The sequence below is a fragment of the Saccopteryx bilineata genome, chromosome 1 (genome assembly GCF_036850765.1).
Source record: "Saccopteryx bilineata isolate mSacBil1 chromosome 1, mSacBil1_pri_phased_curated, whole genome shotgun sequence".
In the NCBI taxonomy this organism is placed as follows: domain Eukaryota; kingdom Metazoa; phylum Chordata; class Mammalia; order Chiroptera; family Emballonuridae; genus Saccopteryx; species Saccopteryx bilineata.
In genome coordinates, this window is record NC_089490.1 from 94059986 (window position 1) to 94084656 (window position 24671).

Below are 24671 nucleotides of genomic sequence, written 5' to 3' on the forward strand. Positions count from 1 at the left end.
CTCACAGCCACCACCGCAGGCCCAGTCACCCCTCCTTCTCCGTGTCCCCACCCACCCACCTCCAGGTTGCCCAGACACAATAGGGCCAGCAGGCCACTACTTGGCCCCAGTTGTGTTCTTAATCAGTCTAAACTGCTCCAAGAAGAGGGACGTGGCACTGCTGTGAAGTGCTGATGGCACAGAATTGGGGAGAATAGTAAATAAAAAGGAAACACCCGAGAGAAAACCAGAAAGGAGACACCAGCATTTATGCAACTAGGTCAGAGCTCCATGGATACCCGCCCCCCCCCCAGGGGGAGGAGGAAGCCCGCGCTGGAAACGTAAATGTTTTCTGCAGCCTCAGACTAGATTTTCAGAAGGATGAAAACCTGGCATCCAGTAAGGCTGTGATGGATGATCACACCCAAGAGGGTGGAGGGCTCCTCCTCCCTTCTCCAGAATGTCTGGACTTGAAAGGTCACAACCTCCCAGGAAGACGAGGTGGGGTGGGAGGGTTAACGCCACCTGAGCATCCCCGTGTGCCTGGCCCCATGCCAGCTATAGAGGATGCTGGCGGGATGGAGCAGCTGAGTGCTCCCCGGGAGCTCAGGGGGCATGGACATGGAGAAAAAGGAGTCCTGGGGGCATTCTGATAAAAATCTAGATGGCATAAGGCAGACACGGGAGCCCCAGGGAGAGAAGGCTCTGCGCCACCTGGGTGGTTCAGAAAGTCTTTATAGAATAGGCAATCCTTTTGGTTTAATTCATGTAAAATTCACGTAACATAACATTAACCATTTTAAAGTGACCAACTCAGTGGTGTTCAGGACATTCAGAATGCTTTGCAACCACCACCTCCATGCAGCTCCAAAACGTTGCCATCAACCCAGAAGGCAGTTTTAGATCCATTGAGCAGCCTCCCCCAACCCCCATCCCCATCCTCCAGCCCCGGCAGCCACCAGTCAGCCTCCCATCTCCATGGATTTACCTGTTCTGGATATTTCATATAAATAGAACCATACAATATGCAACCTTTTGTGTCAGGCTTCTTTCACTTAGTATAAAGTTTTCAAGGTTCGTTCGTGTTGTAGCAGGTATCAGACCTCATTTCTTTTTATGGCTGAATAATAGAGGAGGTGATTCTTGAGCTGATCTTGAAAAATGAGTAGGTGTGCGCAAGCCAGGGAGACACAGGGGAATGAGAACAGCATACCTGGCGGAGGAGGGGACAGTGACAAAGCAAGGAGGCATGAAACAGCAGGGTCTCTTCTGCGGACCTCAGGGATGACTGGCTAAAGAACAGTGAAAGATGAGGCTGAGGAGGCAGAAAGCCCTAGCAAGTTAAGGGGACATTATGTTTAGCTAACGGGAGTGATAGGTGGTGAACCAGGGGGTGACAGGACCAGATCTGCACTTCAGAAAAGATGGATCACTGAAGTAGGGCGACCAGTTAGGTGGCTGCTGGGAGGTAGTGGGGCCAGGACTAAGGCAGGAGCTGCAGGGACACGGAGTGGGGACCGCTGCAGGTGTGTTAAGCAGGCAAGCCTAATGGGCTTGGCCTACCTCGGACAAGAGGGTGACAGGCAGGGGGCTTGGCCTACCTTGGACAAGAGGGTGACAGGCAGGGGTGTCAGGTGAGTTCTGGGGGGAGGTGTCCTAAGGGGTGGGAAGGAAGGAATGAGTCCACCTGCCATGGGTGAGTTAACTGTCAGGGTTCTGTAAGTCATCCAGGTGGGCACCCCAGCAGCAACTGGCTGGTGCCTGGGTCTAGGTCAGGAGAGGTGTTTGGGCTGAAGGGAAAGGTTTTAAAATCTTGCTTAATGTATTCTTTACAGCGGTCTGCGGTACAGAATAGGTGTGTTCCCATTCTACAGACAGGAAAATGAAGGCTAAGCCACATACCCAAGGCCACGTAGCTCATAAGTAGCAGAGCTGGGATTCAAACCCCTATTTGGCTGACTCCTAAGCCTCTGAGCTTTCCATTAAGTCATGTTGCCTTTTCAATTCTTTCTCTGCAGCTCCTGTTCCTCTCCTCAAACCCTAAACCCACTCGCTCGGCACTTCCCTGTAAGAAGGCATGTGGGCCTGAGTGCAGCACAGAGCAGCCATTCTGCCCTCCTGATGTGCAAGTGTGGTGGGCAGGTGGAGAAAGGAGGGGGAGGGAGGAGGACACTGTTTTCCAAGTAAACACCTAAAATTCCCCAGGATGCACCGGAGATGCTGCTGAACTTGAATTAGACCCCAGCGTAGTGAGGGCAAAGCAGCCGCAGATAAGGTAACCAGGGAGACGTCCCTGGGGTGGAGAGTCGGAAAACTGCATATTTTTTTATACCACTCAAGTGCCCGCTCTGGCCTCTCAAGGTACTGACATTAGCTGATCCTGCCCATGTCACGTGGCCCAGCTTATGGTGCCACGGTGGGGAGTTAACAATTTCATGAACAAATTTGGGGCTTTGGGGAACTTCTTAACTGGCAAGAATAAACCAGCCCCAGAGATGAACAAAACCTGGGGGAGAGCAAAATTACTCCCCCAAAAATAACTTGGAGACGTGATTAGGTGTCATTCAAAGCAAGAGAGGCAATGGAGGAACAATTATCTTAATGAAGCAAAAACAGCATCTTCTTGGAATGCTTTTTTTTTAAGACTTTATTCATTTTTTTTTTTTTTTGGTATTTTTCTGAAGTTGGAAATGGGGAGGCAGTCAGACAGACTCTCGCATGTGCCCGACTGGGATCCACCCAGCATGCCCACCAGGGGGCGATGCTCTGCCCATCTGGGGCATTGCTCTGTTGCAACCAGAGCCACTCTAGCACCTGAGGCAGAGGCCACAGAGCCATCCTCAGTGCCCGGGCCAACTTTGCTCCAATGGAGCCCTGGCTGCGGGAGGGGAAGAGAGAGACAGAGAAGAAGGAGAGGGGGAGGGGTGGAGAAGCAGAAGGGCGCTTCTCCTGTGTGCCCTGGCCGGGAATCGAACCCAGGACTCCTGCACGCAAGGCCAACACTCTACCACTGAGCCAATCAGCCAGGGCCTAGAATGCTTTTTAAAAATGAGTCCAGCTTGCGATCTCAAGGCCAAACGCCCGGGGCTGCTGAGGGCCAGGCCTGGCTAGCAGGCTGTCACTGAACTCGCATCTGAATCCCTTTTAACAGAAAACCTGATGTTGGGGTGTGTGTGTTGTGGGTGGTCCTTAGGCATCACTGGCTACAAATCTGGGCCTTGGTGCAATGGTCCCCCCATGGTTCTCTGAGCCAGCTCCCCTCCTGCCCTGCCCCCGTCCTCACCCAGTGCTGTTAGGAGTCTCCATTCTCCCTACACAATAGCCCAGACAGTGTTCTATCCCTTCTGAATGCAGGGAATATTGTACTTCTTTCTGCTCTCACTGGGCTCATCAGGTGGCTGGAGAACATGTGACCATCAGCTTTTCAGGTTCAAGTTCCTTTCCTGGGCATGGAGCTATCATGTTCTGCAGCTGGAGAACTTGTGGGGAAGCACGCTGGAATATGGCATCCAGCACACTGTACTTCTTAGTGCAACAATTACTTTTTGTGTCTCCAGAAAAGCATATTTTATGACACAAGAAAAATGAGAAGGCAAAATTCTCATTTATTAAAAAATGTTTTTCTTATTATGCTTGTATAGTGTAAATTGGCTATTTCTGCCTGCACAGCATCCATTTTCCCTCCTCCTAGTAATGCACAATTATTGAGTGGGGGAAGCATGCTTCTCCCTGCCACCACCCCCTGATTCCAGGCTGGCATGTGACAAGAGTTGCCAGTAAGTGTATTCTATTTCCTTGGACACAGTGATTAGGTCAGGGATGTGCAGATGACTTAAGGTAGGTGAACCATCAATTGTATTGAAACCATTATGGAAGAAATACTCTTTTCCCAGGGCAATTGCTATCTGCAAGGCTCATGTAAGCCTGGAGCTGCTGAGGGCAAACATGTGAGAAATGAAGCCAGCCCGACCAGGTGGTGGTGCAGTGGATAAAGCATTGACCTGGGACTCTGAGGACCCAGTTTTGAAACCCTGAGGTCATTGGCCTGAGTGCAGGCTCACCCAGCTTGAGTGTGGGGTCTCTGGCTTAAGTGTAGGATCACAGACATGACCCCATGGTCGCTGGCTTGAGCCCAAAGTCTCTGGCTTAAGCAAGGGGTCACAGGCTCAGCTGGAGCTCCCTGGTCAAGGCACATATGAGAAAGCAATCAATGAGAAACTAAAGTGCTGCAACAATGAATCGATGTTTCTCATCTCTCTCCCTTTCTGTCTTTTTGTCCCTGTCTCTTTCTCTCACCAAAAAAAAAATTAAAAATAAAAAGAAAGAAGAAAGAAAAGAAAGGAAGGGAGGGAAGGAAGGAGGGAGGGAGCTCCTAGAACAAGCTGTACCTGAAAGTTCATTTTGGTTGAACTATTCAGTTATATGCTCAAGTTTGAGTTGGGTTTCTGCTCTGCCAAGCAAAAGGGTCCTGATTCCTATAACCTAATACAGTGCTTAGCTCAAAGGAGATGTGAGAAGTTATCTCTTTATTCCACCTATTAGCAAATCTTGTTGGATTTGTCTACAAAAATCTATCACAAATCTTACCACTTCTCATCACCTACACTGCTACCATCAAGGTCTAAGCCACCAATAGCTCTCCCCTAAACTACAGTGAAAGTTCCCAACTTGATTTTACTGTTTCTCTCCTCATCCCCCTTCCACCTATTGTCACTTAGCAAGTAAGTGGAAAGATCCCTTTAAAATCTAAGTCAGATCACATCACTTTTCTGCTCAAAACCATTCAATGGCTCCCATCTCACTCTGGATAAAATCCAAAGGCCTCCCATCACCTGCAGAACTTTGTTGAGGCCACGCAGATCTGGCTATCACCCTCTCTGACGCATATCCCATCACCCTCTTCCTTGCTGTCTTAGCCCTGGCCAGGCCAGCCTCTGGCTGGTCCTTGCTTGTGTCATCCGTTCTCACCATAGGTCCTTTACACCTGTTCCTTCTTCTGCCAATATTCCCCTGCCTCCCTCTCGTTACTCTCATCTCACCTCTTCAAGGCCTTCCCATTCGAAACAGCCATCCTTGCTCTTACCCCCTTGCCTTACTTTACTCTGTTGCACTTTCTGCTACCCGACAATATATTTTCCCATTTGTGTACTGCCTGTCTCCCCCACTGGAGTGCGGTTTACACAAGGACAGGGATTTGTGTCTCTGGTGCAGTGCTGTCGCCCAGGGCCCAGAACAGTACCTGGCACACACAGGTGCTTGGTAAATATTTACTCAGTGCCTGAGCAAGTGTGAACATGTAATGAATGACCTTGGGCAGTCATCAGCCTCTTTGGTCCGCTCATTTTCCCCTGCGTGAAGAAAGAGATTGGATGAGATCTATGGTTTTCAAAGTACCGTTCGCCTTCAGGTTGAGTGGGGGTGGCAGGAGGCACTCTGGGACCCTTCCCTGCTTCCACAGAGCAGCTCAACTTTGGTTTTCTATATTGGGGTTCCATCAAAGAAACAGACACACCCTGCTGTTAAGAGGTGGCTTAGATAATCTGGATGACCTTGGTGCTAAGCTCCCCAAGTCAGTTCAGCACTCCTTACATTTCCTCTCAGCAGAAGAACTTTGTGGGCTTTTTCTCCACCTGAAATTCTGAGACAGTCTTGGCAGAATGTCTTTCTCTTCGTTAAAGAGGCACGGAGAAGGTTTCTGTCTTTTGGCACCAATTTATTATCTGGTCAGTATTCGCTGACTCCTCTGCTGTGGAAGGTCCCAGCAGAGAGGTCCCTGGGCTTTGTGTGTTTAAAGGAAATCCCTTCCCTCCTCCTCACTTGGCAACAAATCTCTCCTTTTCCTTTTACTGCATACAATTTAGAAAAATTGGCAAATTTCTCTAAAACTACAGAGATGTGAAGTTTAATCAGGGAGAGAAAATCGATCTGCGTTTGAGGCTAATTAAAAAGCATCTCAGTAGGCTGTGCTTCTTGCCTATTCTTGCACCTTCTCCTGGAGGCAAAAGCTTCCTCCATAGACTCAGCATATTGAGAGAGAGAGAGAGAGAGAGAGAGAGAGAGAGAGAGAGAGAGAGAGATGTGTATAGAAAAGAAAAAGGCTCAAAGTAAATCTCAGACAATAACCTTCAGTGGGCTTCCCCCAGGAAAGTGATCCAAGACCTACCTGTCTCTTCTTTCACAACAGATTAGAAAGTTGGTGGAAGAGACAAGAAAACCCAGGAACCTAGGTTCACGTAATCTGAACAGCACTGGTTCAGGCAGTGCCCTTGGACACTACATTTAGGGGCTGGAGGGGAACTGGAAGTCAGGAGACAGATGGAAAGGGTGGGGGAGGGGGGTGACTTCTACACACTTAACATCTGTCTCCAGGAGGGTCTTTTAATCACAAGGGTGTGGCGAAGCTTCTGAAGGTGAGAGAACTCACCTGACCCCTACAACAGAGACAGTGTTCCAACTCCAAGCCAGGGTCACAGTTCTCCCCAGCACCCTGCACTGCCTCCCAGGAGATCTAGTCACAGGTCAGGGAGCCGAGGATATGGAAGGCTTAGGAGGGATGGCGTGCTCATCAGTCAAGTGTAACAGGAAGCTCAGGAACGCCATCACCTGAAAACCCACCACTGGTTAGCAAACTGGGGTCCCTGCAAGAGCTGTTTCAGTGAAGTGAGGGGGACCCTTGTCTTGGGTTTGAGCCTCATGTGGGGAAAATGCTTCAGGGTGATCTTCGTGATGTGCAAATCTGAACACAATACCCCTGCTGAAAACCCTTCACTGTTTCCCCACGGCCCACCTCCTTTGCTCATGCTGTTCCCTCTGCCAGCAATGCCCTTCCCCAACTCTGCACCTCACTCTTGTCCCTTTGTTAATATTCTTGTTCTTGTAGCAGGTGTACAGAAAAGCATTCTCTGGGGCCTTGAATCAGGGTTAGCAAGTCTGGGCTGAAAATAATGATGAGGGTGACAATGAAAATGACATGAATTCACACTTCCTCTGTGCTAGGCTCTGGTTTCAGGATTCTTTGTGCAGTAACTCATTCAACCCTCACAACCATCCCGTGTGGTCCAGTTCCATTATTTTATGAGCGAGAAGCCAAGGCACAGAGGGTAACAGGACAGAGAGCAGTGGGTGGCAATGGGGAATGTTATGAACTGAATATGTGTCTACTCCCAAAATACCTATGTCAAAGCCCTAACACCAGTGTGACTATATTTGGAGATAGGACAATCAAGGGGGTAATTGCAGCTAAGTGAGATCATAAGGATGGGGCCCTGATCAGAGGATTAATGTCCTTATAAGAACAGAAAAGAGAGAGCGAGAGAAAGTACTTCCTGTCTGTCTGTCTCAACTATCTGTAAGCCAGAAAGCTAGCTCTCACCTGAAACCAAATCAACCAAAACCCGATCTTGGACTGTGAGAAAATTAATTTCTGTGATTTAAGCCACAGCTGCCTAGTTTGTGGGATTTTGTTATGGCATTTCAAGTTGAATAATACTGGGAACAACAAAAATAAAGTGCCCAGGCAGTTCTCTTAGAGGTGATAGCGCTGTAGCTGAGACCTGAGGGAGACAGTCCTGGGACTATCAGGGGGAAGAACAATCAGGCAGAGGAAAGAGCAGATGCAAAGGTCCTGTGACAGGAATCAATCCTGCATTATTGGCGATACAGAGGTATAGTGAGGATAAGAAGACAGGTACTAAGAGGGTCTGGGGAGGCAGGCAGGGGCCAGACCATGGAGGGTCTCTTAGGCCTTGAAAAAGAATCTGGATTTCATTCTAAGTGTCCCATAGGCCTACGAGCAGACCAAGCAGGCTGGTGCGTAGAGGAGTGAAATGGGAGAGGGCAAGGTCACAGTACAAACGTCTCCCCCTCCCCCGCAGGCTACTGCACACAGCCAGGCAGCCATGCTGCACACGCTCCGGGAGGTGGGGCGGGGCATTCACTGGGCTCTGCCGTGAATGTGGGCTCCAGGGATGTGCAACCTGGTGACCCTGCGCACCCAGCCCTCAAATCTGTCTGAGAACAGGCATTCTCAAAGTGCTTTTGTTTTTTAATTAAATCCCAGTGACCTGCTCCCTGTAATGGCATTAAATTATCAGGCCATCTGCTACCTGGGAACAGAGGAGCAGGGAAGCAGCTGAATTCAGGAAAGTGGAGCACCAAGAGTGGTCTGGGCGTTTCCTCCTGCAAGCATTCTCCTCTGCACATCTAACGACTCCCACCAAGAGACACAGGGGAAATGAAACAGAAAATCTAGATAAGGTGGGCAGAGTCATCCCGGTCAATGTGCAGGTGCCCGAGAGTGAGGGAGAGATGGGAGACAGGACCTGTGCTTCCCACGGCGCAGCTATCTCCCAGCAGGTGAGCACCTCAAGCCCTGGCTGTGATTCTGTGGGTTCGAGGGTACTTTCCCCAGCAAAGCCACAGTCCGTCTTAATGCCGGGTGAGCGGCGGCCCCACCGTGTAGGTGAGGAGGCCCGATGAGACTGTCAGCTCTCCAGTTCCCATAGGGCCGCTGCTCTGCACCAGCCTGTGGTTAGCGCTGGGTTCATTAAGAGGATAAAGTCTTGTTTTAAAGGGGACAGAAGAACACAGTTGGGGAGGTACCTGGCACTTGAGATGACTCTTCAAGAAAAGACAAATGCAACAGATTCCTCAAGTATTGACTTTGAATGACACCGAGTTCCAACGGTGATCAAGTTTCAGCTTTCTGCCTCCCAGGGGCTCACGTACTGCCAAGGAAGCAAGACCAGGTACCAAGGACCAGAAGAGCAGGCAGTACCTGCTGCAACAGAATGAGGCCCAACGCCACAGATCGAAAAAAGAGAAAAGCCCTTCTGTCTGAGAAGTACAGGAGATGTTACACTCAGGAGGGGACATTTGAAATACCCATGAAGGACTAATTCAACTAATACTAAAGGTGAGGGGGGTGAGTAGAATAAATAGCCCCCTAAAGGTGTCCATGTCCTAGTCCCTGGAACCTGTGAATATGTTACTTTCCAGGGAAAAGGGGAGTCTGCAGATCTTGAGATGGAGAAAATATTCTGGATTATTTGGGTGAGTTCGGTGTAATTGCAAGAGTCCTTATAAGAGAAAGATAGGAGGGTCAGGTTCAGGGCCGAGTCAGAGTCAGAGAAAGAGAAGTGATGATGGAAGCAGATCCGAGTGATAGAATATGAGAAAGACTAGATGAGCCACCATTGGCTTTGAAGATGCAGGAGGGGGCCACAAGCCCAGGAATGCAGGAGCCTCTAAAACCTGGAAAAGGCAAGAAATAGCTTCTCCACTAGCATCTCCACAAGGAACACATCTCTGCCAACACTCTGATTTCATCCCAGGAAGACCCATTTCAGCCTTCTGACCTTCAGAGCTATAAGATAATAAATCTGTGTTGTTTTAAGCCACTGCATTTGTGGTGATTTGTTATAGCACCATTAGGAGACTAATACAGTGGGGAAGAGCACTCTGGGCTGGAGAACAGCATATACAGAGGCACAGAGGCCTAAAAGGCACAGCTGTGCTTAGAAAGCACAAAGGGGAACTTGGCCACAGAGTACATGCAGGAATTGGCTGCAGGTGACACTGGAAGACAGCTGGGGTTCCAGGCCTTTGATGCCACGCCTGAACTTGGGAATGTGCTCTGTAGGCACTAGGCAGGCATCCCCAAACTACGGAACGCGGGCCGCATGCAGCCCCCTGAGGCCATTTATCCGGCCCCCCACCGCACTTCTGGAAGGGCCACCTCTTTCATTGGTGGTCAGTGAGAGAAGCACTGTATGTGGCGGCCCTCCAACGGTCTGAGGGACAGTGAACTGGCCCTCTGTGTAAAAAGTTTGGGGACCCCTGCGGGGTACCAGGAGATTTTTAAGCCTGGTGAGGTAGGGGCGTTGAGTGATCAGTTCTATATTTGGGAACAATAACTCTAGGGGTGATAGTATAAATAGTGTAAAGGAAAAATGAGAAGGAAGGAGATAAAGCACAAGGAACCCCAATACCCGCAACTCTGGGGTCACGACCCATGACCAACAGAACATCCTGCTCCTGACAGGCCACAGAGGCCAGCCTGCAGTCCTGCAGTGCACCCACCTGCACTGGTCCCCATCCTCCCCATCATGAATGGGAGGGCACAGAGGTTCCAGCTAGGGGCCAGCTCCAGGGCCACCTGGAGGGTTGTGTTTGTGCTCAGACTCGGTGGGAAAAAGTGCTGAGACGCATTAGTCATGTCTGCTCTGGACCAGGGAAGAATGTGACAGTTCCCTGGCATTGGTGGTGGGAGCTGAGAGTAGGGACGGTGAGGAGGTGCAGAAACAGGGTGTGGTGGGGGGGCATTAGGACAGGTTCTAGAAAGAAAGTAAGTGTGGGTGAGTCACTTGGAGGGTGTCAGTCCAGCTCAGACCAGGATCTGACCCATCTCACAATCCCCTTACATCTTCAATTTAGTCCATAACAATCCTTGGAGTGTGAGGAATTCCCAAGAGAAAGGAAAGAGGGTGAGTTCTGCATTCTGATATCGAGGGAGTTACTTGTAAATGAGGAAGCAAGTGTGGAGAGTTGAAAAAAAATCCAGGAATCCACTGGACTCTCACTGGCAATAGGACTGAGAGAGGGTGCCCTGAGTACACATCCGGGTCATACCAAATGGGATTCCGGGAAAGATTTTAAAGCAGGTATAGTGCTTTCAAAAAATAGTTCGAGAACTACTGCTCAAAATCAACCCCATTGGCCCTGGCCAGTTGGCTCAGCAGTAGAGCGTCGGCCTGGCGTGCGGGGGATCCGGGTTCGATTCCCGGCCAGGGCACATAGGAGAAATGCCCATTTGCTTCTCCACCCCCCCCCCCCTCCTTCCTCTCTGTCTCTCTCTTCCCCTCCCGTAGCCAAGGCTCCATTGGAGCAAAGATGGCCCGGGAGCTGGGGATGGCTCCTTGGCCTCTGCCCCAGGCACTAGAGTGGCTCTGGTCACGGCAGAGCGACACCCCCCCCAGGGGCAGAGCATCGCCCCCTGGTGGGCAGAGCGTCGCCCCTGGTGGGCGTGCCAGGTGGATCCTGGTCAGGCGCATGCGGGAGTCTGTCTGACTATCTCTCCCCGTTTCCAGCTTCAGAAAAAAAAAAAATCAACCCCATTGAGCTCTAGCTAAATATCAGCCTTAGAGAAGTTCCAAGTCTTGGCCAAGGTCATAGGGAGTTGCAGAGCAGGGTGAACACTCCCACCACCTCTCCATCAGGCCAACTCCCTTCCTGGCGGTCTAGTTTCTAGGATACAACACACACTTGCTGCTCCCAGAATGTTCACGGCCCTGTCTTCTATGGAATACCACCAGGTGGTGGACGAGAAGTGTCCTCACCAATTCCAAACACTGAGAAAAGACCACAGTGTCTGGAGTGGAGAACAGGAGGCAGGGCTGAAACGACTTCCAACAGCCAGGCACTGGTTTGCTGTGTCCTGACCATCCCCCGAAAGGTAGTCCGAGGATGAGCTGAGTTTTCTAGAACTGCCCCTACTGGTGAGGCTGTGGATCATCCCATGCATATACAGGAAAACTGGGTTTGTCAGAATTGCTGGGCACTCGCATAACCAGGTAGGTCCTGGAAGCACATAGGAATTAAACATAGGTTCTGCAGATTGTATCAGAAGGGGCCTTCTCAGCTTGTCAGGGGATATAGTAGGAGCCCAGAGCAACATCTTAGCACATGACGAGCACTCAATAAGTAAGAATAATTGTTGTTGATGGAATGGAAGCTGTGTATGGGCACTGAAGAAGCTTTCCACACATTATCCCTGTGAGTGACTAGAGGAGGCATCTCCATTTTAAAGCTAAAAACACTGAGGCTCAGAGAGATTAAACAACTTGCCTAAGGTCACAGAGTGGGTTGAATGGAGAATGTGACCTTATTTGGAAAAAGAGTCTTTGCAGAGGTAATTAAGTTAAGGATCTTGAGATGAGATCTTTCTGGATTATCTAGTTGGGCGCTAGGACCAATGACAAATACCCAGTAGATATGAAGAAGAACATAGAAGAGGAGAAGTCCATGTGAAGACAGAGGCAGAGATTGGAGTTACGTGGCCACAAGCCAAGGATCGCTGGCACCCACCAGAAGCTAGAAGAGTCAAGGAAGGATTCTTCCCTAGAGCCATCAGCAGGAGGGCAGCCCTGCCAAGGATGTCTTGATTTTGTATGTCTAGTGTCTAGAATCGTGAGAGAATAACTTCTATTGTTTTAAGGCACACCAAGCCTGTAGTAATCTATTGCAGCAGCTGCCTTAGGTCACTAATGCAGGTCACAAGGCCAGTGGGCAGCAGAGGTGGGTCTGTTGGACCCCAAAGGCCATGCTTTTAACCATGAACAATCCACGCTTGGATAAGTGAATGAGTGAGAGACTGAGGAACCCTCATTACAGCAGAATGTCAATATTGTTTCAGTGACAGGATGAGGGAGAGGGAGAGCCACTTAGGGAAAATAAATTGTCAATTTCTTTGCCTTCCGGTGTCAAATTTGACACTCCTAATTCTGCCTGTTCACTTATCATTAAGAGTTCCCATGCTCAATAGAAAGAGGAGAAGAGGACAGCAGACCTTGCATAAAGAGGCCATGAGGTGAAAACAAGGTAGGAACACCTGCTCGCGCCTGGCAACCAAAGGCTCATCAGCTCAAATGTGCATGGGTTACTCCGGAAACAGAAAATGCAGTAATGCGGGGTGGTGACAGGTGTCCTACACATACCTAACTAGGCATCAGAATGAACCATTTCACCTTCAAAAGGTCAAGGGCCTTGGGCTTTCATCTTCTTTTCTGCTGTCTCCTTCCCCTCCTATCTTCTTTCCCAGGTCTGGGGTACAGTGCCTTCAGGGTAGAGAAAGGGTCAGCCAGCTGGGTTTCTAGAATCTACGAATAGGTTCTCAACCTGCAGGTGTTCCACAGAAGAAACAAAGTGGGTGGTCAATACTTCCTCACCTAGGCATCAGTTTTTGATGTCACGCTTCCAAACTGCACAAAATATGGAAGGGAAGATGGGGGACTTTCTTCCCAGGCATGCCTGCCCTTTCCTCAGATTCTGCGCTTCGTTAGGACACGCAGGCCAGGCATTTCTCCAGGCGGCGCCCACCACTGCATTCCTGACAACAGACTTTTCCAGTCTGTAGCTGGGTCTGCCTGTTGGCTATGAACAAGTGTCAAATGCCAGTCACATTTTTTTCTTTCAAAGTCCAAAGTCATCTGACATCAGAACAGGTTTCAGACTGCAACTATCAAGGTCTGAGCTCAAGCATCTCTCGGCTGGCCTGTGGAGGACAAGAGGCAGCTTGGCCCGGTGCACCGGACCTTGAACATGGGGTCACACAGGGTGGAGTTCAAACTCTAGCTCCACCGTTTACTGATGGCATAGCCTAGATAAATGTGCTAACCTCTGAGTCTAAGCTTTGTGTCTCATCCAACAAATATAATAGTTACGGAACCCTCACCCTGTGGCTGCCACTGTTCCTCTTTGCTGAAGGAGGAGAGCCATAAACAAACAAGAAAAATATCAGATGGTGATAAGTTCTACTTAGAGAATTAAAACGAGCTGTGTTGGAGAAAGTGGCTGGAGTGCAGCTTTAGATGAGTGGCCCTGGAAAGCTCCTCAGACGTTGAATATAAGACCCGAGCAACAAGAAGAAGCCAGCCTCACAAAAAGCAAGAGTAGCAACATTCCAAGAAGAGGAAACAGCAGGTGCAAAGGCCCAAAGTCTGTGTCACACTTGGAAACTTAGATAGAAGCCTGTGGCTGGAGCGTAGGAGTATGGGTTAGATGGTGACAGATGACACAGGAGGAAGGAAGGAACCTGATCATGTAGGGGGTCTAAACCGGGGTGCAAGCGATGATCAAGCAAGGCGCAGGAATGAAAGTTGGAACTTCTAGCAACATTTATTTTATGAACGGAAAAATGTAAAAAGGAAATCAAGCTCATTAATTTCACTGTATCACTGCTGGTAGTACAGGTTATTTAATTTCTAAATGAGCATGCCTATAATGAGAGCGCATGCTCAAAATCTTTTGGTGGGAGTACATAATACAAGAGTTTAGACCAGGGGTCCCCAAACTACGCCCGCAGGCCACATGCAGCCCCCTGAGGCCATTTATCCGGCCCCCACTGCACTTCCGGAAGGGGCACCTCTTTCAATGGTGGTCAGTGAGAGGAGCATAGTTCCCATTGAAATACTGGTCAGTTTGTTGATTTAAATTTACTTGTTCTTTAAGTACTGTATTTGTTCCCGTTTGTTTTTTTACTTTAAAATAAGATATGTGCAGTGTGTATAGGGATTTGTTCATAGTTTTTTTTATAGTCTGGCCCTCCAATGGTCTGAGGGACAGTGAACTGGCCCCCTGTGTAAAAAGTTTGGGGACCCCTGGTTTAGATATTGCTCACGTAGGGCTTTGTACGAAAGAGTGACCAGTGGGATGGCAAGCCTTTGAGAGTTTTAAGCAGCTGGTTGATGTTTTGAAAGCAACCCTCCCTACAGAATGGAGCTAACATCCTTACTCAGATGCCCCACTCCATGTGTCTGGAGCCCCTACCACGATAATAAACTTGCAACACTGTTTTTATTGCTGACAAAAATGCTACCTGTATAGCCTAAAAGGTATTAGAACTACTAACCAATTACCAAATCATCACCATTATTCAAATCAGAATAAAAAAGAAACCACTCATGCTTATCTGAGTTAAAATATTGCCTCTGAAGACCACATTGCTCACCCTCATCCCTTACCAGTACACACCCTCTCCATGTGGGCCACGGCTTTCTTTGCTAACCATTCCTTCTTTCTTTTTGTGTGCCCCTGGTCACCAGGATAAGAAAATAATCTGTTTGTCCTTTTAGAGATTCATAGTGTACATTGTGTACTAAAAGCCCTGAGAAGTTTTGCTTTTTTTTTTCTTAAGCCTGTTTTTCTAACCTCGTGACTTTCAACCTGGCCGCACACTAGAATCATGTGGAGAGCTTTATAAAATACTTATTCCTGGGTCCTGTCCCTAAAGAGGGACTCAGGAGGGCAGCCCAGACAGTAGTTGTCAAAGCTTCCCGGGTGATTTGGACGCACAGTTTGGAATCACTCCTTTAACTCAACAGTTTTGAAACCTACTTGCTTGAAAGATGAATATATATATATATACACACACAGGCCTTTGCACCTGCTGTTTCCTCTTCTTAGAATGTTGTTTCTCTCAGTTCAATGTCCCTTGGAACTGAGATGATGTTCTAGGGAACACGCTTTGGAGAATGCGGGACAAAGGCAGCAGTTTCCAAATTTGATATTAAGGAGACTTTAAAGAAGTCCCATTTCTCAGTTGCAACCTCAGACATACCGTACCTGGAGCACGAGGACCTGGGAATCTGCAGTTCTAACAGCGCCTCCCCCATGATTCTGATGACCCTATGAGTTTGGAGATCGTCCGGCACTGGCCAGGTAAGGCAGAAGATGACGGCAACCAGGTGAGGGTGAGGTCCTTCAATTCAGACCTTCTCTAACCTGGGGGGTTTCTGGCCTTCCTACCATCTCAATCCCATGCTGCTGCCCCCAGCCAGAGCACCCTAATTAAGCAGGGGAACAAGGTCAGCACCAGGCTTGAGTTTGACTGGGTGGTCAGGAAAGGGTGTGTCCTCATTAATCTGTGTGTCACCTGGTTCAGCTGTCATCTCTCTGGCCCTTGGTTTTCTCATTTGCAAAAGAAATAAAGAGCTCTGAGTTCCCTGCTTGTTCCTCCAACATCCCTGTGTCCCTCTGTTAGTGCAATTTCATGAGTGGCACCGCCACTCGGAGGACACTAAGCACAAATGGCTCCCCTTCACTGTCTCTTTCAACCTTGTGGGACTGATGTGTCCTGCTTGGATGGCTGAACACTATCCAACAGTAAGTATGTGGACACGGGCACTGGAGACAGCTCAGACCACGAGCTCTGTGGCCTGGAGCGTTTGCTTGAACTTGTCAAACCTTCACTTCCTCCTGTGCACAGTGGAGTTGGAGTGAACTGCAATAGGCCCAGCGCATGGCTGTCACAGGGATAAAACCAGGGGTTGTGCACAGTGTTAGCAGTGTGTCTGGCATCCATTAAGAGCTCAATAAATGTCTGCTGTAGAAGGTAGCAGTAAAGTAAAGTAATAAAGGTCCACCCTATAAACACTGTCAATTGTTGTAATAAGGCCCACAATTCCAAAATGACTCTGTAACTGCTCACCTCTCGCAATGAGTCAGGGTTGCTGGGGCCCCGGCATCCCTGTAGCAGGAAGAGACATTCCCAGCACAAAGCAGGTCATGCTCTATGGACCCCAGCATTGAAGGCCCCAAGGGGACTCGTTCTTGGTCCCCAGAACTAGTGCATGGCCAGATGGAGCTTGGAAGTTCATACACCATGCCAACACTCATCGGTGTAGTTAAAACTAACCCCACTGGGTCAGTCTTATGGGGCCAAGGGACGTGGCAAGGAGAAGCTTAAATCTGTACAGCTCCATGGTGCCCTTGAGCTAATGGGCCACAGTATGAGAGATGGTGGCTCAGAAGGCACACCATCCTCCTAAAGATGGGGACCCTGAGGACCAGAGGGTAACAGGACTCCTCAAGGCATCACTGCTTGCCTGCGGAAGGCTCTGAAGGAACAGTAAAGAGGGGGGCGTGCTAGCATGTACTGAGCACCTACTGAATAAGCTCACCTTCATCCATGCAATGAGCAAGGCTGGCCAGGCACTGTGCTAAGTGCACAGTGTTAGCGGAGTGTCTGGCATCCATTAAAGGCTCAATATATTTTATCATATATTAGGCACTAAATCCACATAATCCCCCATGAGATAGGTATTGATGTCAACACAGAGGAGAAAACTGAAGCTCAGGATGGTGAAATGGCTGACCCAAGGAGGGCCTGGGTCTTCCTTCTCAATGCCTCCTCCTCCTCCTCCTTCTCTTCCTCTTCTAGGCCAGGAAACGTTGGCCCCAGACTCCCCTTTGTTCTCACAATAGCAGCCCTGTCCAAACGAACTGTCTCCCATGACGAACCATTCCCTATCTACACTGTCCAGCAGGCAGTCCCTCGCCACAGGTCGCTGCTGACCACTTGACGTGGGGCTCAAACAGCCCAAGAACTGAACTTTAAATTACATTTCATTTCAATTCATTTCAATTCAACCGCAAGTGGCTGTGACTGCTGCCCGGGAAAGCACAGCTCTAGGCACGCCGCATTGGTCAGCTCATCAACACTCAGGGCTTCATTTTCCCAAAGTATGCCTCCAGCTGGCTACACCCAAATGTTTGCTCCATGTCTCTTTGGAATCAAAAGCACCTTAAATTCCACTAGTCTAGAATGAAACCCATGAAATGACTTCCTCGGTCCAAGGAAATGACACCTCCATTCACCGAGCTCCTCAGCTGGCCTTATGTCCTCTTCCCTTTCCCCTCACTCACCAGCAGCAAATCCTTCACCATACCCTGTGAAGTTCTATCATCAAAACCTGTCCAATTCAGCTCTGACTCCAATGCCAACTGTCTGGTGCAGACCACCCTTCTCCCTCACCATCAGCAGCCTCCTAACTGGCATTCACTCCAGGTGCTCTATCTTGTCCTCCATAGAGCACCTGGGAGATCTTTACAAAATGCAAATTCAGGTGAGTTCTGCCCTTTCCCAAACCCTCCAAGGGCATCCTCTGCTCTCCAACTGAGACCAGAATCCCCACCAGAATCCCCGGCCCTTCTCTCCCTCTCCGGCCATGCTCCGCCTCAGTCCTATTGTCACGCTCATTCCCATAGCCCCCTCCCAGCTGCTCAAACGCACCACACAACCATCTGGTCCAGCACTTCTGACTTTTTTCCTCTGCCTGGAATCTACCCTGCCCCGTTCTTTAGCTTAGCTAACTTACAAAACAATCATTTATTGATTTTTCACTCTTGCAGATCTGGAGGCACACTGGGTGCAGCTTGGTGGCTCTAAACTGAGGTCTCTCACTTAATTGCTCTCAGGCAATGGCTGGAGTCATCCTGGACTCTTCGTCACTCATACTGTGGGCAGTTGATGCTGGGGCCTCACCTTGAGCCAGGGCCAGCTTCAGGGATGTGTACCTGGTTCAGGTGCTCAGGGCCCCGCCCTTAGAAGGGCTCTGCTCTTGGCTTGGTTTAGGGCTCTGCTGTCACCATCTAAACTAAGCTTCTTAGTAACTTTTCAAACAAGAGGCCCTGTACTTTCGTCTTGCACTGGAGCTGGCGAATTATATTGCCTGTTCTTGTTCTCATGGGGGCTGTCGGCCTCAGCACCTATATGCGGCCATTCCATGCAACCTGGGCTTTTTCACCACATGGCAGCTGGGTTCCAAGTTTGAGAGTTTCAAAACAGAGAGCCATAACCCTGCTGACTCTACTTCTTTGGAGAGCCATTCAAAGTCCCTTGCTTGGAGAAGCCTGCCAGACACCCTCCAGGTCCTGGTCCTGGCCACATGCCCTTAGGCATTAAGTTTCTTCTAGCATCCTTCTAGTACTTTTGTGTGGCTACAAAGTGGAAAAAGTGGAGGCCTGACCAGGTGGTGGTGCAGTGGATAGAGCGTCGGACTGGGATGTGGAAGACCCAGGTTCGAGACCCCGAGGTTGCCAGCTTGAGTGCAGGCTCATCTGGTTTGAGCAAAAGCTCACCAGCTTGGACCCAAGGTCGCTGGCTTGAACAAGGGGTTACTCAGTCTGCTGTAGCCTCATGGTCAAGGCACATATGAGAAAGCAATCAGTGAACAACTAAGGTGTCGCAACAAAAACCTGATTATTGATTCTTCTCATCTCTCTCCATTCCTGTCTGTCCCTATCCATCCCTCTCTCTGACTCTCACTCTGTCTCTGTAAAAACAAACAAACAAACAAAAAACAAAATGGAAGAGGTGGGAGCCTGGGGTTTGCTCACCACTGTGCCACTGGAGCCCAGCACAGCACCCAGCACATAGTACATCCTCAATTAACACCCACTTAATGGGTGAATGAGTGAAAAGTTAAAGAGCCCCATAGTAACTAGCAGAGCTTTGATTTGAGCCTCGCAGTCATCTGACTCTGAGGCCTGTGGTCTTTCCCTGAGGAAGCAGTGGGTAGCCCCAAGGCTTGGGAAGCCCGAGTGCCTGGTTCTAATGTCAGCTTTCTTCATTTAGGAGCTGTGTGACCTTGGGCACGTTATTTAAACTTCCAGAGCCTCATTGTCCTCATCTGCAAAATGAAAATTACAGGTTTCACGTAGGATAATATAAAGTGCGTATCTGACACTATTAGCTCTTCCTGAGTCACCTGAAATGCAGCCCCGCTGCCTCCCCACCATCTTCCCAGAGATGAGCCCTGTCACTAACAGTCAAGGAGCGCCCCCACTGCGCTGAGTGTTTAAACCATTTCCTGACAATCTCTAAATTTGCAAATTAGAAATGTCAACACACGCTTTGAATGGGCTTGATAAGGATGAGACAGCAGTCTGTAGAACTCTGGATGTTAATAAAAGAAAAATAACCAACAATATCAATTTATTTTTTTTAAAAAGCACCTGATGTACAATTTCCAAATTACCACTCGTTGCATTTCTCTCTTTTCTGTGTGTTGCAGTTAAATTACCTTTCTCAGAAAATCTCAGCCACACAGAGCACGCTTGTCTCTTCACAAAGCTGCACACATTTTTAGCATCCACTTGGGGTTTCATTGTGGAGAGTACAATACACAGCAAGAGACAGTTTATCATATTTGGTCGGCTTGCCCCTCATTTTTCCAGCTGACAGTTTTATTTATTTTGTTGCAAGGACAAGTTCTATGGGGGAGGGGGGAGGGGGAGCATTCCGGTCCAGCCCTCCAGCACCCATCCTCCATGTTTGTACATTTCTGGGAGGAAAACCCCACATCACGTCCCTAGGGAGCAGCAACCCAGAGAGTATTTCAGAGACAGTGACCCATGGTTCCGTTGAAAATACAAAGGCTCTCCCCAAATCACTGCTCCTTACTGGGAGTTCTGCTGTCAGTCCTTTCTCAGGGGTTCTCGGAAAGCCAGGCAGGTTTCATTAATGTTCCTGTGATGCTTCATTCCTATCTTTACTCACACCCCCTGTCATGTGACTTTGCAATTCCTTCCACTTACAAGCCCCTTGACTTTGGAGGTTGACCATGAGATTGCTTTTACCAACAGAATGAAGCAGAAGGGACGATACTGTCTGAGCCTAAGCCTTATGTATTCACGCTCTTATATCTCTGCATCACCCTGAGAAACCTGTCCCTGGGGGCCACTCTCACATGTCCCCAAAATGGAGCACACATGGAGCAGATCTGAGCCCAAAACCCAGTGAGGAGCTTCACCCTGCTGAATCTGTAGCTTAAAGCACAGCGGTCCAGACAAGCCTAGAATATTTCCACCACCTCCCCTGACCCACAGAGATGTAAGCAATTATAAACAGGTGTTTTAAGCCACTGAGTTTCAAGGTAATTTGTTACACAGCAATAATTAATCAATACAGGAGGGGAAAAGAGCATCAATTATGTGCTAATAGTATTTAAGCCTTCCACATCTCCTGTGCAGTAAACACTACTTTGTGTCCACATTAGAGATAAGCAAATTGAAGCTCAAATAGTGACTTGCCCAAGGTCATACAGGGGCAAGCACTGTTCTGAATGTTTTACATGTGTTAACTCCTTTAATCCTCATGACAGTCTTAGGATGTAGGCAATGTTATTTTAAAGGTGAGGAGACAGGAATGGGAAGGTTAAATGACTTGCTTAAGGTCAAGCAGCCAGGCAATGGTAGAGTTGGGAATCAAAGGCCAGGACTGTGTGACAACACAGCCCAAGCTCTTGGAGAATGGAGGCGGTCGGTGCCTGGTTTGGAGAAGGGTGACTCAGAACTCCCCGAGGAATAGAGTAGGAGCTGAGCTGGGAGTTTAGACTCTACAGATCAGTGAGTTTCAACTAGGGATGGGGCTGGTGGGAGTAAGAAAGTCACCCACGTATTTTTCAAAGAAACACCTGGAGAATTTGTGCATATATTCTCCTTGGTTATTTGTTTTTTATCTGTCTTCCCCTATGAAACTAAGCTCTATAAGGACAAGAATTTCTGCTTGTTTTAGTCATTAGCATATCCCCAGCGCCTAGAACAGTTCCTGGCACAACACAGGTGCACCCTAGGCAGCACTGAGTGAGTGCATGAGGGGATGTTCGGCAAACATGACTACGGGCTAGGTGGGACCACCTTGGACACCCTGAGCTGACTTGAGGCTGCTGAGGCTCCCGGGCTTAACACCAAAGACACTCCAAGGCCAGGGATGGTGAGACTAAGTAGGAAAAGTGGGGCATCTTTAAGGAGCTGCCCAGTAAGTAACCAGCTCCGTTTGGGGAGTGCTGCTGGTGCCAGGTACCATTCTAGGCACTCAGTGTGTATGAACTCACCATCCTCATAACAATCTGTAGGACAGATATTATTGTAACTCCACAGCCAACCCATTTCACAGATGAGGAGACTGATACCCAGAGAGGGTAAATAACTTGTCTCCAGCTAAGTGGTAAAACCAGAACTAGAACCCAGGAGTATATCTGATCCTACTTTACTGAACAGCTACCCTGTGCTGCCCCTCACACTAACCAGCGCAAGGAAAGAAGAGACTTTCCAGGGACATCTGACCACACCCTCCTTTATAGATGGGGAAACTGAGGACAGAGAGTGGACACGTCATACCCAAGTCAGGGAGCTGGTCAGGGACAGTGCACGGCCTACGCCTGGATCTCTAATCATTCAGCTTATTCATGGGACAGGCAGACAATGGAGGGAAGGGAAACAGAGAAAACCGAGGCCACCAACCCCAGGCGGGAGAGGGCATCCCTCGCCAGCGTCCATGCCAGGCCATGTGTCAGTTACAGCACAGGCCCCAGGGACTGGCTTCCCTTTTCAGCATGAGCTGGCTGGTCAGGAGCCCGCGTGGCTCTGGCCCAGACTCAGGATTTCCAAGTCTGCCGCTTTGGAGCTCCTACAGCTGCTCAGCGGGACACACCGGACCCCTGTGCCAGCTCTGAGCCTTTCCTGTCCCCACCGCTCAGATGGCGGCCACCTTCAGGAAAGGATGAACATATGCACTGATTTAAAGAAAAATACAAGTAAATAAAAACAGGGACCAGTTCAACCCCTTAATGACTATTACATCTTCACAATGACCCCGATTGGCTGCCATTATCACTATCTCCATTCAGCAGATGTGGAAACTGAAGTAAAAAGTCAAGGTCACAATGCTTCACTGACAATCAGCATGTACAGTAGACCGGGTACTATGTCAATGCTTTTTAAACGTATTAAATCATTACAACTCCAAGGGTATACCTGCTACCATCCCCACTACACAGAGAAGATAACTGAGGCTCAGAGAGATTGAGTACCTTGCCCACAGCAATAGATAGTGACTAGAAAACCCAGATAGCCCAATTCCTAACCATCAGGCTATACTGCCTCTTGTACCACAGATGGAGCAAAAATCATAGCTTACTCTTAAAATAACTGGCACTCAGGAAACACTGCCCCACTCCACTGTGCCCATTCTGGCCACTCCACCTCCTCATTGTCATCCTGAGATGTGTTCTGTCTTAGCCCACTCATGGCTGGACCCTTTGGGACCCCCATCTCAATACCACTGTGGCCCCTCCGAGCAGGTCAGCTCAGCATACAGACCCAGTCTGTCCCAGGGCTTCCTGGTGAGGAGTTCAGAGCTACTTCTCCAAACCTCACTTACCCAGTCAGAACCAGGGCTACTTAGTGTCTCTTTTAGAGGTTTGGAATGTTTGCTTATTTATTTATATATATAACCACCAGAAGACTTTTCCCAGAGTCTCTCCCAGATGCTCAATATATAGAACAAATAATAAGGGCCTGCTCTGGTGTCAGTGGACCCTGAGCCTCCTAGAGGGTCCCGGGGAGGGCCACTTTGAATACTAATATTCCAGGCCAAACCCTCACCTTATGATGAGAAAACTGAAGCTCTGCAAGGAGAAGTAATGTGAAAAAGGTCGCACAGCAAATCAGTAACTGAGCTGGGACCAGACCCAGGCAGCCTCCTGACAAGACAGGCCAAAAGTAAGCTGGCAAAGCCTAAGACTCAGCCATGGAGAAGCCAGAGGAAATAAGAGGTATGGCCTTAGAAGAGTGAATTCAGGGCCTCCTGTGCCTCAGCTGTAGAAATGAACATTAATGCCATATAGGGCTGTTTGTAGGGAATAAATGAGATGGAGCAGTTCCCAAGGCAATTACATAGGTGTTCAACAAGGGCAGCATTACAATGTCCTCTGAGCCACAGCCTGAGCCCTCCAGGGAATGGATAACCTTTTCTTCACCACCTCAAATGGATCCTTTAGAAGCTGTGATCCTAAGTGTTTCCCAGGCCAAGAACCTTAGCTCTAGGTCTGGAGGAATCATCAGTGTTCTGGAAGGGACCTGTTTGCCTCCCAACCTACTGGAAGATTTGGCTGCGGTGTGGCCCTCTCTGCCTGAGTCTCTGCCATTCCTGGCACAAGCAACTGTCCATTTTCCCTGGCTCTATCTCATCCTCCTCCTCTGGGTCCCTTAGCCTCTGGCTCTGGATCCTCCACCGTTCAAAAGAAGAGAAAGTGAGTGCTCCTTAGATGTTCAATTAATGTCACCACTTGCCAACAAAGAGAACAGCCACTGTCCATACCCAGCAGCTGTCTTTAGAAAGTCGGGCCATGTTTACTTTCTGTCATGATTCATGCTGAGCCTTCTCACAATAGTCAAAAAGTGAAATATCCACCAAGGAATGAACAATAAGCAAAATGTGGTCTATCCATGCAATGGAGTATTATTCAGCTGCACAAAGAAATGAAGTTCTCATGCATGCTACAACACGGATGGACCTTGAAAACATAATGCCAAGTGAAAGAAGCCAGACAAAAAAGATGACGTTATTGTATGATTCCACTTATATGGAATGCCCAGGATAGGAAAATCCACCGGGACAGGAGGTAGTCAGTGGCTGCCAGAAGCCGGGGAGGGAAAGATGAAGAGTGATTGCTAATGAGCACAGGGCTTCTTTCTGAGGTTACGAAAATGTTCTAGCATTGGATAATGATGGCTATACAACTTTGCAAACATACTAAAAATAACTGAATTGTACACTTCAAAATTGAAAAGAATAAAAAAAAATGAGGTCAAATAAATTAAAAATTAATGATGGCTGTTTATATTTTGAAACAAATAAGAAAAAAGATCTACGTTTGTGCCCGTCCTATGCAAAGTTCCTATTGTTACATCACCGTTAGGAGGATGTTAATCTAGTAGTGAACTAAATATGCAAAGCATTTATTAGAGATCTACTATGTGTTGAGAGCCCTGGGCAAAGGCACTGTGAAGACTGAGAAGTCTGTCTAGCCTACTGATCATGTACTCAACCAGCTCAGAGCCTGGGATGACTCTCCGTGCTATGAGATACCATCGCAGGGGTGAGGGAACTTCCTCTTAAGATCAGGGAAGGCTTCATGAAAGAGGCTGCACTTAAGCTAGACTCTGAATGAATAATTTGGACATAGTAAAAATGAGAGCTGGCACTCTAGGTGGGTCAAATAACCTGAGTAGAAGCAATGAGTTGGGAAAGCAAAGGAATGTATAGGGAAAGGTAAGCCATTTGGGTCGCGGGACATTGGGTAGTGAAAGGAATGGTGGGAAGGGAAGCTTTGCAGGTCGTAAAAATAATG

At 48.7% G+C, this 24671-nt stretch overlaps 1 protein-coding gene and 1 non-coding gene across 3 annotated transcripts in view; both read right to left on the minus strand.

Moving 5' to 3' along the window:
- The window catches only part of ABTB3 (ankyrin repeat and BTB domain containing 3), a 297169-nt gene that overhangs the window by 195271 nt on the left and 77227 nt on the right, over positions 1-24671 (minus strand). The gene's annotated exons all lie outside the window — the stretch shown is intronic.
- On the minus strand, positions 2934-3009 carry TRNAA-UGC (transfer RNA alanine (anticodon UGC)). Its single transcript has one exon. It is a non-coding gene; the product is annotated as a tRNA-Ala (tRNA).